Consider the following 20,238-nt stretch of genomic DNA (forward strand, 5'->3'; position numbering starts at 1 on the left):
CTAACAGACACAGAGAGACAGAAAAAGGAAACCAAATCTATTCCCTTGAACACATTACAACTATAGAATGAGCCTGCAGACTCATTTAAAAAATCTGCTTGATTATAAATCCGTTTATTACATAGGTTTTATCCTCTGATCTTACTTAAGCTCTAGTTCTGTTCCTACTTTAATACAAGCTGCTTATTCTGGAATTTAAAGGGTCTTAAGGCATATATATATGTGTTGTTTATTTTCTCCATTCCTCATCTGTATTCAGAATAAACAGGAGAGTTTATCCATCCCAGGACCGTTCGAGGGCTTACACAAAAGACAACAGACAACTAAACATAATGGGTTTAAAACCCAAAGTGCAGCACAAAGAGCTGCCACTCATCCACTGTTATCATGGCATTTTAGTCATCCTATTGTGCATGCAAGTACATTAGGTAGAATGTTGCAACATCTACAGCAGATAGTCTTTATCATCATGTATGGTAGGGACTTGCACACTTAAACCCATGGTATTTATTAAAAACCCTATATAATGATTATAATAATGCTTTTCATGGCTTGGATAAGAGCTCTTCAGAATAAATGCATGTTTATTTATCTATTGAATCAAGGTCCACTCAAAGCATCAACTGTGTCCTCTTTGAAGCTTTTGAGCAGACTATAATTTAAAGTATCAGTCCTTTCAGCAGCCGTACGATATGTGATCTCAAATGGTTTAAATCTTATTTTTCAAATGCATTTCTAAGCGCTAACTGTCCAGTTATCAGCTGTTGGACTGTCAGGTCAGTAAAAATCCTAACCATATCTAAATTAACACTTAGTATCTGTTCACAAACAAACATGCTAATCTTTTATATTTGGACTCCATTTCAAAGTTTGACTCAACTCTTAGTTCTTTGATTGAGAAAAAACAACATTTGCCAATTATTTTCCTATTACTTATTCGTATTTAGCATTTCAGTCAGAAAACTCATGTTTGAGGTGTTTTTGAAAGGCTCTGATGCGATCGTTTTCAGACGATCATGTTTTCCTCGTTTGAGATAAGAGAAACCCTGGATACTGCACATGAAGGCTGTGTATGCATGAGTGTGTGTGCATGATATGGAGCAGAGTGGTGAAAATGAGACAAATGGGGATAATGACGCTTAAATAAGTAACAGCTTACTTCAATTTACTGTTAGTGAAATGAAAACTATCCTGATCCTGCAGACGCCCCGCATCTTTCAGATATTTTTCCACTCCAGCGCATTCACTTGTTTTTCTATTTTGTTTTGCAAAATTATTCTTTCAAATTCAGCGGAAAACTAGATTAACATATTTTAGTTGCAAGCCCATGTCAGCCCTGAGGCAGGCCTTGTTCATCTCCATGCTCTGGGGTCAGCTTCAGATGTGCTCCAGTGCTTTTATCTTATTAAGTAAATATGTTTTGGTAAAGTAACAGTATTTTTTACCCCACTAAGGAATTCATGAAGTTGAGTCTGGCTTGTTATCAACAACACTCACACATGGCAATGTGTGATGATGTTAATATATTTACTACATTTCATCTGAATGTTGTTTGTGCATCGGGATCTTATTTGAAAGGAAGAACATTTTGGTCGGGTTTTAGCTTTGAATAAGCTCAGGATGACCTCCACTGTTATCCTGAGTGAAGTTTCCCAGTTTGTTCGGTTCATACCACACAGTTACAGCACACGTTTACAACAACAGCAGTCTTTGATTGTTAAAGGCATAAATGTTCACAGCTTGTTTCCATATTAAACCTGTTTATTTAACATTAACACAGACATGCCAAGAGCCGCTGTAGCTAGAATAATGAGCTTAATGGTATTTATTGTTAGCCTCAGCTGTACTTTGCCAGAGGAGGATCTGAACACGTTTGCTTTTTTTTTTTTTTTCGTATAATACCTTGTTTTTAGTCCTAACCCTTTAAAAATTTGCTTCCACTAATTTAGACATTGTGTTGGTTAAAATGTGTTTTTGAAGCAGTTGTGCTTTCATTTGTACTTTTTATCAGCCTTTTCACTCCAATGACTTTCATTCTCCGACTGAACATGTGGACAATATAGACTATCTGGTGTTTTGCATCACAGTAGTTTCAATACTTAAGTTTCATCTTTAGTTTGTAAACACAAGTGTTTAGAACAAAACACACAATCTGTCAAATTAGATTGAACCATGCTAATATCCTGACCACGACAAAGGATATACAGATATACTATAAACAGGCCTAGTATGTGCACAGTGAAATGAGCCAGGAACAGCAAAAAAAAAAAATCGAACAAATGATCAGGTTGCAACAAAAAACAACCGGCTATGGAGGCTGCTCAGTTAATTCAGTATGAGCAGTGGCAGAACATCCCATGAGATATCATTCTCGAGCCCAGAACAATTGAAAGAGCCGCCTCACTGCTCTTGTTGGTGTCCTTGCCTTGCAACCTTTATACAAGACTCCCCTTGTGTCATCCTCCCTGGGGCAAGAGGGACATGGCTAGTACCTGTCCTCTCTCCATCCACCATTCTACCCATGAATATATTGTTACCCAAAGTCTCTGCAGGTCTCCTACTCCCTTATTACACCTGATGCAGATAAAGGGTAAGAGTTCTGCCATTAACTTCTAAATGCCCTCATTCTTAAATAAGGGACCAATGATAACAATCTTTGAGTGCTAGTGTTTGCTACATTTAAGTTATATTTGGAGTATTTAACTTTTGATCAAATATGCTGATGCACTCACAAAATCCCTTCAAGCAGTTTCATAAGTAATTCTTTCCTGAGCTGAATACAAATATATTTGCACATAAAAGTACTACAGTATTGTATCATTTTTGTTTCCAATATTTTTCAGTATATTTAAGTATCATGCAGTACAAGCATAGAATCCCAAAGAAACAAATTTCCTAGAAAAATTCCAGTCAATTTAATCTAGAGAGTCTTGAAGCTATCTAGCACATGTATCAGATCTGCATCTTTCCCTGTCGGATGACTCATATTTTTATTGCATACGGTTCACATTTCTGCAAGCGGTACAAGGGACTCTGTAAGAGGGCGGTGTGAGATGAGATGGATGAAAAGACTAAAATAATACAAAGTGAGAGACAAAGTCAGAAAGTATGGTTAAGATCACCAGCGTCCAACAATATATTGTTTTATTTGTACATCCATTCACAACTCAGCTGCAAAAAGCATGCATTATGAAAAGCAAAACAGTAAAAGAACATTCATGCAAAGAAGAGAGAAAAAACAACAAACAGTGCTTTCCTGTGGATCCCTGCATTATCACCCTTGTGGAAAATGTCAAGTATAATTTATTCCGTGGCTGCCAGGTAGCTTGGCGAAGCTTTGCTGCCTAATATTTAAAACCTATCACATCTTAGCAGATGTTTGCCTATGGCCTGCAGAGTAAATAGTGTTTGTTTAAAGGCCCAGTGCATGTAGTGACAAGTACAAACAGATGGTAATAGTCTTGAAATTGCCTAAATGTAAACCTTAAACTGACATTTTAACAAAGGACTTGTGCGGGTTGCGGTTATTGTGCCTTACAATTTAGCTGGCTAATGCTTTTATTACTTATTTGAAATGTGTGCTGATTGATCACATCTGGCAGCAGATGTTCAGCTGGATTCTTTCATTTATGCTGGGAAAGAATAGCATGAAACTCAGATTTGGCGTATTCAATTCCTTTTGCTCCAAAAAATCAGCTTTTTGGTAAAAGTATTTTCTTTGTGAAAGAAGCAAATTTCTTCCAAATGTATTTTTTAAACAAATAAAGGAAAATATCTCTATTAGGTGTATGCAGATTTTAAGGAAAAATATTCAAACAATTTGAAATTGTTTCTCCTTCTTTTAATATGATTAAGTCTTTCAAAACAAGAAGTGTGGTAATCCTGCAATGATTGGTTAGTAATACTGCAAGTTTATGGATATGCAGAAGATGTAGTTTTTAGAAGTAATGTGTCTTTCATTATTCAACCAAAGCAAAAATTTGGAAAGTAGCAGAAGACTGAGGACATGGCCTGACCATAAGCACATATATCTTGATAAATTTTGTTGCAGCACTCATGTCTCAATATGGCAAGACAATATGGTTGAAATCAAAAAACAAGTAAGAAAGACACTGGACATCATCTGCCTGCAATCATCACCTGGTAGAACAAGGCAATACCTTCTTCTAATAAATTCCTATTGTGTTGTTTTTTTTCTTGATTATTTTAAAGGAAAAGAAAAAAAGGAAAAAAAAAACCTACAAAACTGTAATTTCCCTCTTGGATGGCTTAAGTATTTTTCATTTCTTTCTAATTTATTGGTAAATTACCTTGTTGTACAGATAATGCACTTGTCTGCTGTCTGTGTAGAATAAAATACTTTTTTTTTTCTTGGCCTACATACATTATTTAGACATTCCACTGTATGAGTATGAATTAATTTTTAATGTATATTCTTAATTTATATCAGGCTTCCCCGCGACCCGGAATTGGATTAAGCGGTTCAGAAAATGAATGAATGAATATATATATATATATATATACATATATATATATATATATATATATATATATATATATATATATATATATATATATATATATATATATGTATATGTATATGTGTGTATAGAAAGAGAGGGAAAACACACACCATCATATATATTTGCATTTGCTTACCGCTGTTTGCTTCATTCACATTCAAAAACATCGTGCAATAACGACAGAACTGCTTTTTTTTTTCTTTGTATGAATTTAGTGAGCTTGAAGGCATGCTTTACTGAACTAACAGGGGAAAACAAAGTTCCTGTTGCTCTGATTCCTTAATTAGAAACATCAGAGGAAAAACACTCATTGCTGTTGTGAATGAGCTGAGAGGATAGCTGTTGGTGAAGTATATGTCGCCATTAAGCTGCAGTAAAAGGGAAAGGAGAGAATTTTCTCTACATCACACAAGATAGTTATTATTCCAGGGAGCTGTGTACTTGCATGAACCAAATATGTCATGATCAATATATACAAAAGAGAAAAGCACTCTTATACATCTGACAAGCACTTTAATTATTGAAAACATGTCATGTCTACTGAAACCATGTCATGTCTATATATATATATATATATATATATATATATATATATATATATATATATATATATATATATATATATATATATATATAGATTGTCTCTATGGTGAGAAATATAGAAATAATTTCTGAAGAAGAAGTATTTTAATAGTGTTTTTACATTTGTTCCTGTTATCAATATTCCTTTTCTTGGCCTTTCTTACTGTATAAATGGACCCATCTCTGTTACGATAAATTCTAAAAACAACAATGCACATGAAAAAGAAGAATGTAAGGACACCACTGTGCAGTTTGTCGGGTTTTTTTCTCTTTTGCCCCTTACCCATTAAAATAATAATTAAACACAGTGTAATGTTAGAATTTAATTAGATTTTATCTTTGTATCTGGACTTTAATTGCGGTATCTGATTAAGATCAATCTTCTCTGTTGTGCAGATTTTTCGCTTGCTTGCATAGAATGAAATGGGAGTCCTAAACAATGTTGTCAATAAGCCTGAAGGCTGTTAACATTTATGTCTCTCCTGGATTTGTGGCATGTAGTAAAAAGGCTGAACAGAGATGAAACATAGTTAACCTTTCCACCATGGGTAACCTTTCCAACTGTGCTGCATCTGGTAGCTGGTACAAGCCTTGATGGACAGGTTTGTGTGTCTACTGTTTGTACATTGTTTTCATTTATGTTTGTAGATTTATAAGTGGGTTAAGCACATAGAAAAATAAATGAATAAGATTGGTTATTTTGTGGAATTGATTACGTTTATGGGTTACTTTGGAACTTGATGTTTTAAAAAGTTATTGCTATTTGAATTGGGGTTTTTTTTATATTTGCCTTTAATGCAGTCCTGGCACATCATCACGTATATCCACTCCTGCCTGCAGAAATCAAGTGACTTGTTATATTTCATGCTAAATTATGACTTAATTAGTGTGGATTGGTTTTTATTATAAAATATGGAAATGGAGGTGTCTAACTTAAACAGCTATTGTCAAATGAGCTACTTCATATTTCAAGGTGATGGAGCTTCTCAGAGTTTAGTTTCTTTACTCTATGAACTTGTTAAGGGTTTACCTTTGCCATCACTGTAGACTGATCAGTATGCTACATTCAAGGCCATTTTTGATCAACGTGCTGCATCACAAATACCACATCTATTTCTATCTTCCTTCTCCTGATGTGGACTCCTGAAGTGGGATGCCACTCCTTTCGAGTGATACAACAGTAGCTCCTTGGGTCTCTTGAGCCTTCAGGCAGCCTACTTTTCATGTAACCTACTTACAAGGCTTTTTAAAAAGATCCCAAAGAAAGCTTTTTCATTTCTTTTCTCATTTCATGCTCTCTAATGGAGCAAGCTAGCGCAACAGCTGATTGGAGGTTAAACGTGAGAAGGGATATACTGTGAGTAAAGGGAGACATGTGGGAAACTTGTAAGTAGAATCATGTGAACCGATCATCACCAAGAAGTTTGTCTTCCAACGAAAGGTTAAAAGAGGTGTCAAATGAATGGTAATTGGTAAAATTTAGCTTTACAGAACCACAGATTGTAGATGTATTATGTTAGTATTCATTTATGGCAATAGGGATTTCCACTTCTTTTAAAGGCTTCCTAGTACTGTTTTGCACATATTTTGGAAATTAAAATTTGCAGCTTGAGGACTTTTAATGTCATTTGAAGCTTCTTTTTTTCATTAGTTACACAAAAAAAAATTTCTGTTCTCTTTTACAACCCCAATGCCAGTGAAGGTGGGATGTTGTGTAAAACATAAATAAAAATGAATCTATAATAAATTAAATACCCTGCAAAGAACAAACATTTAATGTTTAAACTGTTAAACTTTTGTTTACTACTGTTCTTTTTAACAACACTAAACAAGTGTTTAGGAACTGAGGACATCAATTGTTTAAGTTTTGTAGGTGATATGGTTTTCAGTGTTGATTTTTATTTTGTAATGTTTCGTCTTCATTTATTTTTTGGGGATTCTGTTTATTATTTCACTTGTTTGTTGGAGTGCTATTTGCACTTATTTCCAAATAGCCTAGAAGTTTTAATCTTATTGGCACTTTAGTGGCATTTAAAGCTGTTACTTCCTTTTCATGTGGATTTCACCAGTCTAAACATATTTACAGAAGCCATTTTGATTTGAATCCTAGTCCATTTGCTTATAGTCTGCTTTGCTTGGCAAATCTTGAATGTAGAAACAAATTATAACAAAAATAGATATAGCCACCTTACATCATCTATTGCAGTGATGTCTTTACTCCAAATTTATTGCCTGGATTTAAATTTTGGTGCATGTATTCATATACCCTAGAATAAACCTTCATGACTTACTTGTAAAACTGATGATTTCATCTTTTTAATATGGCAGTTTTAGCACATGATATAAACGTACAATGACTGAACACATATCGTGTACACTGGCAACATATCAGTCTGTTATTGTATTTTAGCATCAGTCATAAAATAATTTTAACTGTACAGTTTGTGGCATTAGAATAGACATTAGAGACAGCGTTTTAGCAAAAGAATTAGCTTCATTTCCTTTCACTTTACTTCATTTACATAATATTATTTTTTTAATGAATTAGTTAAATGTTTTGTAACTGAGCAGTATTTGCTGCTTAGAAAGGGCAGCAAAAACAAGTCAGTGTTGATGAGGAGACAGTTGTTTCATTGTCTTCTTCAAACTTGTTAGTTTTGGATGCCCCTCAGTTTGACCCCTTTTCCATGCAAACGCGCAGACTGAGCTGGAAGAGTCTGGGTCTCATTACTTTCAAATACTGAACAGCATTTTGCTAATTTGATCAGAAGCAATTGATTAGCAATTTGCATTAGGATTCCTCGCGAATGAACTTGCAAAAAACTGTTTTCAGATCAGAGTAACTTATAAGAAAGCGGGTTTCAGAGTTATATCCATTAGTCCTCTGTTATCTTGTCAGGTTTCTGCACAGTCGCTGCAGACTATGTTATAGATGCAGTGATGGAGCTCAGTCACAGAATTACCAGATTGGCCCATTAGAGCAGAGATGACAGGACAGAACTTCCTTCTTATTAATTGCCACAATTTCCTTTCCTTGCCCCTGATATGACACAGTAGGCAAGTTCCCCAGATCCTCTGCTAATTGTGTGGCATTCAGTCACATCATCGTAGAGGAAACTCTGCAAATGATCAGGAACTGTAACTCCTTCCTCTGAATATACCTCTGGTGAGGGTGATTAAGGCCAGAAGGAAGAGAAGCAGAGTTGAAGCAGACATGAAAAACTAATTGGTTGGGGGTTAATCTTTGGCTGCAATTATGACTTCTCTTGTTCAACATTAAACTCACCAGATGTCACATACCCTCATGTTGGGGAGTTCACCATGAATGTCAATTAGACAGTAGGTTCTAGAAAAACGTTGATCTGCTGATGTTTCCTAACTGAAGGTGAATAAGTCAACTGTGTTCATGTACTATATATGGAATGTACATATATATATATATATATACATATATATAGATATATATACATATATATATATATATATATATATATATATATATATATATATATATATATATATATATATATATATATATATATATATATATATATATATATATATATAAAACCAAATAAGCCGTGTAATTCTTATGCTGCTGTCTGTCTTTGCATAGAAAGACACAGGCAGATCACTAACAATGACTGAGTAATCAAGGGGGATGCTTTGCACAGAAATGATTTGAAGTATTTGCATGCAGATGCAGCAGTCATAGTACTTACAGAGACTTTGCAAACATTTGGTCGGATTTTACTCAGAATTTCATCATAAAACATTCCAAACATGCTGAAATTTTAATTAGCCTGCTCTGATAAGCATATCTGCAATTCACTGCAGTCATATAGTAGAATACTTTAAACCCTCGATTCACCAGGAGGAAGAATGTAATCTAGGACAAACCTTACTAAATGGCTATGTATTCCATTGCTGTGTTAATATAGTGCACCAGAAAATAAAAAAAATAAAATAAAAAAAAAACATTATTTTTGGCAAGGGTTAGCAGGCTTAATGCTGTTTCGCTATGGTCCTTTCATCATAATAAATAAATTATACAATAACCATGTTACCTTGCTCACCAAGTCATTCTTGAATGTCCTGCTGCAAACACTGCTGCAACTCAGCAAAAAGGTGTAATACAAGAGACAGATATGAATTTCCTGTCACATCTTCAGGACCCTATGCTTCATTACTTCTGATGATTGTGTCTCTGAAATTGTCAACAAAACTCATCTAACAGGGAAACGGCAACTCTACAAAGTGTCTTCTGTAGCTCGGCCAGACAAGAGCGAAAGAACACAGAAAGATAATTTAAAGTTAAGATTTCTCTGGGTGAAGGGGAAACTGGGAATTATGCAGCACAATACTGATTTAAAGTTGTAATATAAACTAATAAATATAAATTGTGGGAGCTATTTAGAATATATAATATATAAGAAGATGTGCCTCTTCCTTGTGTCATGTTCATATATAATGAAAAAGTTTTTTTCACTTCACTTCTCCTAAGGTGAACTGTTTTGTGAGTATCTCTCTCCCTTTTTTTTTTTTTTTTTTTTTTTTTTTTTTAATCAAACTTATAAATTCACCATCATGTATCTTAAGTTATTGACACCCTCAAGAGTGGGACGTGTCAAGGGAAGATGGACAGGAGCAAGCAAATTCACACATCTGAATATTTTTGGTTGTAAATACTTTCCTGGTTTTAGACGTACATTGTCTTTCAATATGAAAACTACAATATCCTTTGTAAATGCAGCCCCTAATCTTTTTAAACAGAAGTGTCCCAATTGGAAGCTCACAAAACTGACAGGAGCACCAACCAGTGGATGAGAAGAGAAACAGCAGATCCATTTGGCTAATCTTCAACGCTAACAGAATCTTCTGATTATGTTGCCAAACAAAAACATAGTTTTTAAAGAAGTTGTGCATATCGTAAAACAGGATTCACCACCAGAGTTGGATTGATGGTGTTACAGTAATATGCAGTATTGTCTGTAGAAGCCGTAGTTGGAATGTAGAGTACCAGTCAAGTAAATGTGAGGGTTTTCTTTGCAAAATTAGCCTTGTTTTGGAGGGTGTAGCTTTACCTAAAAAATGAATGAATGAATGAATGAATGAATGAGCTTCAATTTTGGGGTGATATTTGTAAAACTCAAGTCTCTAGCTATCTGTTTTGCTAAATAGAAGATACCCCTTGCTGATAACACAAAGGGAGGAGAGTTCAGAAATTACTGGGTAACCCAGAGTGGGATAAGGGGTTTTACTGGGCAGCAACTGGCCATCGGGGACAGGGGGCATGAAAATGAAGTTAGAAAATAAAAAGAACACTGAGGCTTTAGAAGTTATCCTTGAATAAATGAAGGTTTTATAAAGAAGAAAGAAAAAATTGGTCTCATTTTCGGCTATTGTAAAACTATTGGTCTCTCATACATCATCTTGTGACCAACAATGAACTTAGTTGAACCTGCTTTATTCATGATTTTCTGTAAGCTCACTACTGTTTAGGTCATTTCCATCAGGCCTCTGTGGCAGCTCAGTTTGCCCTTGATGTTAGCTGTCCTCTGGTGAGATAGACCAGCCTCTAATTTAAACAGGAGCTCACGGGTTATGATGGATGGTGCTTTCTTTTCAGTGGCAGTAGGTCACATAAACTAATATCCCACATCTCATGTGTAATAACGGATTGTTTTTTACAGTTTCTTTTCCTCCTCTTTAATCCCATCTTACTCATTCTTTTCTTCACCCTTCTTGTTTCTGTTATCACCTTGTGTCCTGCTTTTCCTCTGTGGAAATCACAAAGGTGAGATTGTACGTGAATATTGGTTCAGCTGGTTGTGTACCCCTGCAGTCCCACAGGACAAATGGTCAAGTCAGCTATCCGATGTGTTTGCATCTTTGGAGCTTTAGTAGATCCGTTTGGTCTCTGGGTCATTTCTGTACTGATGAGAGGAAAAAAGAAAAGGGGTGAAAAAGTTCTTTGAAATAGAAGAAATATGAGAAAGTGCAACAAACATCACTATAACACCATGCTACACCTATTGTTGGACCACTGAATACAAGTTTTACTGGAGGGACAGAAAAAATGCACAAAGTAACAATTGAGAGACAAGAGACAAGAAATCTGATTGTGTTCCTCAGATTTTGAGCAATTTTTTTTTTTACCATGAAGTAATGCCAAAGGTCTCAGAAACTGTATGTATTGTCTATGTCACGCTGAGCTCTTATAGATTAATCATCTCCAGTTTGGATCAACATACACAAGATCTTAGATACTTGCAAAAAAGAAATGGGACAAGAAAATTGACAGATACTTTTTCTTTCCAGAAACATTCCTCTGCTGACCTTTATGTCACGAACAAATGACTTATAAATAACACAACAAGAAATCAAAGGGATTTTTTTTTTAAATTAGAAATTAGTAGTGAAAACAACTTCAAGTGTAACTTTATCTGGATAAATGTTGCAAATGTTAGGTAAAAATCAGTAAACTAGCCTGTTAATTCAGTTATTATTAACACAAGCAAAGTCTCTAGAATGCACTGTTAATGCTTTCCCTTTGTCTTGTCTTGTGACACATCTGTCCTCTCGGCATTAGAGGTAAACTGGACCGGTAGGTTTTAGCTCACAGTGGATTTGTCTGCTGCTAAACACAGTGGAAAAGGCTTTAATCAGCTTACATGCATTTAAAATCCCAGAAATATACTCTGCTTCTGGTGAATGTATAGGTGCTTTGACTTTAATTCCTAAGATGACAACATGGTCACAGCCATGGAGTGAGTTGAGATGAAATCGACATTGCTGTTTTTTGTTTTGATTAATTCAACATTGCTGATGGAAACGTTTGAGAAATGAGGATTGTGAATTGAAAAAAAGAAAAGACTTTGACAGTGCAGAAAAATAGTGATTGTTTTTGTTGAGTTTAGCCAATGCAGTCTGCCTTGCAATTGTTCAGGGCCACACAAAATGTGATCTTTTGTGAGAAGTACCCACAACTGGAATGTGCACACAGCTTCAGAGCTGGCAGAGAAACTGTGTGTGGCTGTGGGCTACTGCAGTGTTGAACGACCAGTTGTCATGCAGGCTTGGCCAAAACAAAATTACGTTGGAGTCCATTAATCCATCATTTCCTGTGAACTGCTTAACTAAATAAGTCAAAGCAGTTTGGATTTGGTAAAGGTCTAGCAAACTCTGACATTACTAATTGCAACTCTAATCTCATTTAAGTATTTCATATTTGGTATTTACAAAAGTCTCCAGAATAGGAGAATGGTGAGCTAAAAGAAAGCTTCTTTCTAAAAGCAACATTTGTCTGGATTTGAGTGATAAGAATAGTGTTGTTTTGGCAGTGTGCAAATAGTTCTATTTAGTCAATTTGAATTTTCATTTTTGTCTTTTTATGCATTTAAAACAAGTCCTGCTTGTTGTGTCTTTGTTTGAGCATTTATTCAAGTATGTTACAATGCGGACTGACATTATCCAATGTATCCACAATGGGATTAATCAATAGAGTTTGAAGCAGTACGCTATTAAAGCCATTAAGATTCAAGGCAGATTATGTAAACATGATGCCAACAGATCTTCTATTAACCTGCAATGTCACATGGCAAGGCTGTCCCTTGGACAGAAAGCAATAAGTATTCAGAGGCTTCGCTAACTTGTTAGAGATTTATACAACTAATATAATCCAAGACAAAAGGAGGACAATCCTTTTTCATTTAGCAAATTACTTTTGTCAAAACATGTCACGCCATAAACAACTATAAAAAAAGGCAAATTATTTCTATAGCATTATCAGTAATACCTAGCTTGTTTAAGCCAAATGAAATGCTAAAAAATGAAAACAATGTAGCTCTCAGGTATAAATGTAATCTCATTATAGCTAATTCTAGTATGAATGAATTGCCCATCAGTAAAATCTGCAAAACCAAAGCTGACTGTCTTCCTTGATCACAACCACCAGAAAAACTGTTATAAATTGTTACTCATCTGTGCCTTGTTAGTTCAAAATGAATTGCACCAGATGGACAACAGAGGCACTTGTGATGAAAGCTTTGTTGAATAATAATAAACCCAAATCTGGTGCAAGGGCATATGAACAAAAAGCTGCTGCTGTTCACATTTTTCTTTCAAGTCTAACCTCCTGCTGAAGCCACTGGCTCTGCCTGAATTAAAACAGGGTCAAATAATAACTTATAATAGTATTTTGAACATTTGAAAACTTTTTCTCTTTGCAAGGCCTTTAGAACTAGTGTATTTTTTTTAAACTTCAGCTGAGATTGTCAGTGTGTAATGTCCGTATCTTTTGTGAACTGCAGCACATTTTGCACATTAAATGCATTCAATTTAGCACTTACATCGCTTAAACAAGGACTATTCAGTTCAGTCCCACGAGGACCACAGCCCTGCAGATTTTCAACATTTCCCTCAACAACACACCTGACTCAAACAAGTTGTGCAGAACTTCATTGGCTATTGGATCCATTTCATTTGGATCAGGTGTGTTCAAGCAGGGATACATTTTAATTCTGTAGGTCTACGGCCTCTTAAAGGACTAAATTGAACAACCATGCCCTAAACCATCATAAAGTCAGAAGGGAACAGATGCATGAGACTATTTTGGCTGAGACATATAGGTGAGGTTTGCTTTTAGGTGACAGTTGATTATTTACATAGACATAAAATTAAAATATATTGAGATATAGGCAGACACATGGCTAGGAAGATGCTCATTGCAGTGGTTGACAAATTCATTTCAATTCAATTCAATGTTTTTTTGTAAATTTAGTTTTTGTGAAATAACTTAATTTTGCAACTGTTTCTCATAAATATAGGCACATGGTGTCAATAACATTATGACATCAAAAATCCATCTTTTGGTTTCTTTAATGTTTTCCAAAACTTTAGGACAGATTTATGTTTTATCATCAGTTAGCATCAAGTGTTTGTTTGTAAAATATTTGCACTTGTCCAAAAAACGCTCTCCTCTGACTGTTTGGCCTATTTTGTTTGTGGGAAAGGTGACTTTTTGACTGTCATTCACTTTATGATTCATCTTCAAGTGGTTCTTTGAGGGCTGTGACTGAAATTGCATTTAGCTAAGGGTAAGGGGGAGGCATGTTGTGGTGATTAAGCATAAGGGTCCTCACAAACAAGAACAAGTTTGTCTGTGTTGATTGATGATTTACAGGTCCAGTAACATTGGTCATTTTATTGGTTTTCTGTGTATTGTTCAGGTACTCTCATCTTAGTGATCAATCACAGCTAAATAAATCGAATGACACATTGTAACGTAAACCTTCAAACACCTGTCAAGCTCATAGTGCAGAATCTGAATGATGGAAAACTTAGCTGTGTCTTGTACTTGCAACTGTGATAACACTGATAAAATGTTTCTCATGATGACTTTTGCAAACATTGACTAAATCTGCTTTTAATTCATCTCCAAACACTATATCATCCTGCCAGAATGATTATTTTTGCTTAATAATGTCTCTCAGATGGTGCAAGTCCAATCTAATTCTGGTTCATTTGATGCTCATCTCAGATGTATCAGGAGCACATCATCTTCATGTTGATATTGCAACAGAGGGGGTCATTTTTAAAAACAGCTTAAAGTGTGAAAGAAAAATAGAAATTTATAAGCATTCATTGTTTTGCTTTTCCTAGTGCTGCAATCTTTCTGCTGTGTTTTATTCCTTACTACATCATTCAACGGCTGTAAGTCTTTCAGCAACTGTTTTTCTTTTGATTTGATTTTATCTGTTTATCAAAATGCCTCTGTGCATTGAGTTGAAAGGTTAACAAGACACATCAATGCTAATCTGTTCATTGCAATGCAGCATTTTGCTAAATTTAGACACAATAGGCTTTTTTATATTGCTGATTGTCAGTGAGTCATTGATTAAAATATGAATCATGATCTTTTGTGTGGGGAGGATTTTAATTGATGACATTTCACACATCGGCTGGCATTTTACCTCCAAGTCCAGCTCTGCGTTACCACAGATGTAAAATCTGCAGGTTATTTTATTAGTTTTCTGGGTGTTGTTCTGTTACTCATATTTTGGTAATCGATCACAGCAAATCCACAGGTGGATTTTACCTCTGCCAAACATTTAAAAACTCACACTTTAGCCAAACAAGCCCCCTTCAGCTTCACTTCATTTTTGGGGGTAAATTTAACAACAGTCTCTATGCAGCATCATCAAGTGGCCTGCTGGTGCACAAAGCAAAACACACTTGCAGTGGGAGAAAAGCATTGTTAGAATTATGGGTAATTACTGCAGCAGCAGTAGGAAGACGTTTGTAAGACATGTGTGGCACTGCGAGACAAAGAAATTAAGCCAGTCTCGTTTGGCTGATAAATGGCTCGTTAGATGCCATAAAAAGTTTGCAATGCATGATCCTGGATTTTATTATGGCGGCAGATGTTTTATGTTTCACCCCTAATAGTTCAGTTGAACAGCAGAGACGTTGCATTCACTTCACTTTTATAACATTGTCCATGTCCTTGACTGGCAAACGCAACATCTAATCTAGAAGTGCAACCCATCAGGAGAGCAGCTACAGTCAGGGTAATGAGAGGGCTGGGTTTTTACAAACTGGTGTAAACGTGGCCCAGCAGGAGTGTTTGGGAGGTTATGTTGTACTCTGCGGAGCCTCAGGCAGTGGCAGATCATTTTTCTCCATAAGACTGATCCAATCAAGCCAACAGCATTTATCTGGAAGCAAGATAAACTGTAATGTAGGGAGAAAAAAAACTGTGCGGATGAAGACCTTTAATTAACAAGGTACAGTTGTATTTCACCCAGCAGGTGATCAAGCCTGTAATGAGTGGATGGCTGCAGAATGAAGGAGAGGTCACACAAAAGTAATCACAACCAACTTCTTACTTTTCATTGAGGGTTGTTCTGCTCCCCCTCCTTTCTAATATTTGTTCTTTGTTGAGAAATAAGTTACAGCAAAGAGCAAAGATTTGAATTTTCCCGACATTAAAGTTCTGGGGATATTTGTCACATCAAAGTGTGAATGAAGTGTCAAACATTATTGCAGCGGGAGAGTCGGAGAGACAGTCAGTAGAATGTCATCTCTCATCAGCTGAAAGACAGCTAGCAGAGCCAAGTGTGAAATCATTTGTCAGATTGGGAAAACGGCTCAGCAACAATAACAACAAGCCCTGTGGTCAAATTACTATGGCATCATTATAATCTTTCATTTTTCCAATTCACCTCTTTTTGCAGTACAAAGCAGCTTCCCTGTCATGTCAGGGTTTCACTAAAAAATATTGGTATATGTCAGCTAGTTACATGAAGAATACACTATCCTTTTACTGTGAACATGAACAATTACTCTAAAATTGAGGATAGCTAATGTGAGCTAAACTTGCCCCATTATTTGATGGTGAGGATTGAAGTATTTGGAGTTGAAGCATTACGCCTATTTCATATTCTTCACAACTACTGAAACAGTTGGTTCTGCTTTAATTTTATTTTACCAGGAAAACATCAATGTTGTCTCATTGAGTTAGACAACTTTTTTGAAGCCATGTGCAATGGTCTTAAAAATACATTAAGTAAAGAGTCTATATATAGTAGAGCATCACCCATGCAGCTTTGCCCCTGCTGTTACCAATCTGTTTGGTAGAAGGACTGAAAGTAACATGTGTAATAGCTATGTTTACAGTTCAGCATGATAGAAAAAGATTCTATTTACAGACCACTAAACACAAACTGCTATAATGAATGGGAAGTTTATAGAATGAAATCTATAGTTTAACTACATTAACCCATAAACAGGTTTCTGTGAACCATTTACACTGACAACACCACACAGGATAAGAAAATACTGCATGTCTCCTCATATTAACCATTCTTCCACAGTATTATGATAGATTACTATATTTCTATAACACTTACAATACAACATTGATATGTAAGCCAAAGTCCGTTGACCTTCTAGCACACAACAGCTGAAAGACTTTGATGCTCAAATAAGGGATTATTTTTCTTTGAGGACTTCAAAGACATAGTGTAAGGTATGGATGTTCTCAGGCTCTCTATACACAAAGATAAGGGAAATTAAAGGAGTGTGTGCTGTTCTGGTCTTTGTCAGACCTAATAGATTACATTTTGGACTTGAGCTGTTTCAACCTTTTAAGAAAAAAGCTTGTAACAAAACCTTCAGCATACAGTCTTACTGACAACAGTTAGTTCATATTTTACCATGAGACCAAATAAAAAATGTCATAAAGCGCTAATAACACTGTGGTTGACACTGAAAATAATCTTACAATCATACTTCTGGTGTTGTCAGATGAGGCTCAATTGATTTTAGTAATAATTCTAAACTATGTAAGAATCAACTAAATGAAAAAAATAGAACAAAAGTAAAAAGGTTTTTTGGAAAAACGATTTAAGCACCTTCATATTTTTCTCTCTAACATGTGTGTGCTTTGCTAAAGATAGGAGCCTGGGTTTGTTGTAATCCTGCTCTTCAGTCTATGGGGATACTGAGCAAGAGGTGTGGAAATCCAGCGATTATAGTACTTATGAAGTTTTTGGCCAAAACAAACATGCAAATAATAATTGTTAAAAAGTCAGAAAAGTGAGAATCCACTGATTCCCTCCCATGTATGGCCAGGAGTGGTTCTCAAGATGCTTAGCACTCAACATTTCCTTGAATTTTATCTGTTGAGAGCCTCGTTGTTTTGAGAACACAGTAGCGAGAAGAGTCAGAGTAACCAAGAAAAAACTAGAAGCAAAGAAATAATGTTTTTCTTTTTCTCTGACAAGTGCAAGTTTTTTCTTAAATACTAAAGGATTCAAATTACTCAATGGGCTTGATTTTTTTTCACCTAAACTGAGTTTTGTTTGGTCAAGAAACTGTTATAAGAGGAGTTACTTTGCAGAATGGACTCATCTGGTTTGTATTGTATTGTTGTCTAATTACTCTTCTCTCAAAATGTTTTCTATCTTTTGTGTTCATCTTTACTCATTGCTTCAGACAAGCTACTTAACCCAGGTGTCAGTAGCTTCTCCTGGAGACATTCTCAGTGTCTTTTCTCACCAGCTTACAAACTCATCCCAGCAGTCTGTTTTTAAATCAATTTGTTCCACTGCACAGCAACATGACCCAAAGCCTCCTCCAGAGAGACAACCTTGGCCTCTGTCTGGCTTCTAGACCCCACTGGCAAAACTTACTCATTCTCAGTCTGAGCCACATAGATAGCAATGGTCAAATGATCTCAGACCTGAAGGTAGACAAAAGACAACAGGCATTAAAATGGGGGAAAATGTCAAGAAAAGCAGTAACAACACATTTATTTTTTCATAAAGCAGTGAATTAAAAGAATTAGAGATGTTCCGATCAGTGTAGAGACTGCCTGTCCGTCCTATTTGCATATGTAATTCAGATGCATGTTATGACTTCTGAATTAACTTTGATCCACCCTTCCTCTTTCTGTCATCTTTGAAATCTTCCTGTGGCTTGATTGGACTCCATCTGTGTCTATTTGAATTAATTAGACTTGGAAGGCTAACACTTCTATAAGGTCTTCCTGTAGATGGTGCATGCCAGAGTATAAAGTATGAAAAATGTATACTCTTTATTATCCACTAAAGACAATTTATTTTACAGCAAGTGGTTTAAAACAGCCAGCAGACATGAACAATAAATACAAAGACAGTGAATAAATTGCCTGTTAGAGGCAATAAATACAAAGGGCATACACATATAGCTTTACAAGGTATTATTGAGGAAACCAGCAGTTGGAACAAAAGTACCTCTGAGCACATCAGTCTTAAATATAGACAGACTGTAAAACTCATCAGACAGAGGATAGTTTTGATTGGCCAGATTCAAATTAGTCTTCTTTCAGATTCATCTTTGAAAATAAGAGTAAAAGTTAAGGGTAAAACTTTTAACTATAAAAGACCCAGTCCACATGAAAATGGTAAGACAAGGTGTATTTGAAGCTTAACATGTGCTTTTAACAAAATGTAAAAAGAGAATAACATTTTTGTAGGAGTCTTTGCCTCTTATTACCATCTGTAATGTCAAAATTATTACAGTGTAATCATCTTTCTGGTGCTCGTTAGGGGCAAAAAAACTAGAATCAGATTGTGTTCAATGGGATTTTCAACAAAGTTTTTACAGTAAAGTGATGCCAGTTGTCTCAGAAACTATATGAATTATATATGTCATACTGGGCTCTTAAAAAGTAAAGAAAATAGTTTTTAAAAAAAACAAGATATTGCTAAACAATGATTCTTTAATGGGAAGAAGAATGAAATATTAATGGGAGAAATTGCATGCATAAAAGAAAAGCAGCAAGTAAAACTGTGAAAAGTGCTAAGTTCTGAATAATTCCTATGAGAAAGAAAGAAAAATGAAAAAAAGAAGAGAGGGAAGAAAGGTTTGATTACCGCTAACATGACCATCATAAATGTTCTGTGAGTTTGTAGTTAGCTTCAGATTTGCTGATCCAAGATAGTTCATTTAGTTTTGGTGAGAACTTTCTTTAAACTTACTATTTTGCCTGCCCCCCGATGAGTTTACTGTCTCACAACTGTGATTAAAATTAGATTCTTGCTTTGAGACAAAAGCCATAGCAGGTTTTGTAGGACCTGCTGGGATACCTCAACCTCAGTGGTTCGCAAAATGTGGAGCATGTAATTACGTTGCCATTAAAGCTGCCATGTTTTATGCAACATTTTCAAAGCTTGGACACATAACATCAACACATTTATCTTTACAGACTGTAGGAAAAAAAAACGAAACAACAACAAAGAAAGAAACATGGTAATCAAGTTCTTCTATATGAAAGGATGTGAGAAGATTACTTGCATATTCCAGCACCAGTAGCTTTAACGTTGTGATCATGATGGAGATTAATTCATGTTTCCTGGACCATGTGGACCACTGTGGTGGTTTTATCAGCTATTATGCATATCATATGCAACAAGGCTGTCTGTCTGGACCTGAAATTAGGGGGTGCCTTCTCTGTTACAGCTACTGCTTTCATTGTTCATCTTTTTTACCTTTTTGATGAACGGAAACAACGTGAACTGCTGCTATCTACATTAGCAGAAGCGGAGCCCACAGGGTCAAGGTCTATTTCTCGGTCTTTTAATGTACT

General features: G+C 35.5%; 1 protein-coding gene across 1 annotated transcript in view; it reads left to right on the plus strand.

The window, feature by feature from the left end:
• The window catches only part of LOC306757834 (A-type voltage-gated potassium channel KCND3-like), a gene marked incomplete at both ends in the record, with an annotated part of 98,408 nt that overhangs the window by 60,965 nt on the left and 17,205 nt on the right, over positions 1-20,238 (plus strand). The gene's annotated exons all lie outside the window — the stretch shown is intronic.

This window comes from Telmatherina bonti, assembly GCF_933228915.1.
Source record: "Telmatherina bonti genome assembly, chromosome: 6".
NCBI lineage: Eukaryota > Metazoa > Chordata > Actinopteri > Atheriniformes > Telmatherinidae > Telmatherina > Telmatherina bonti.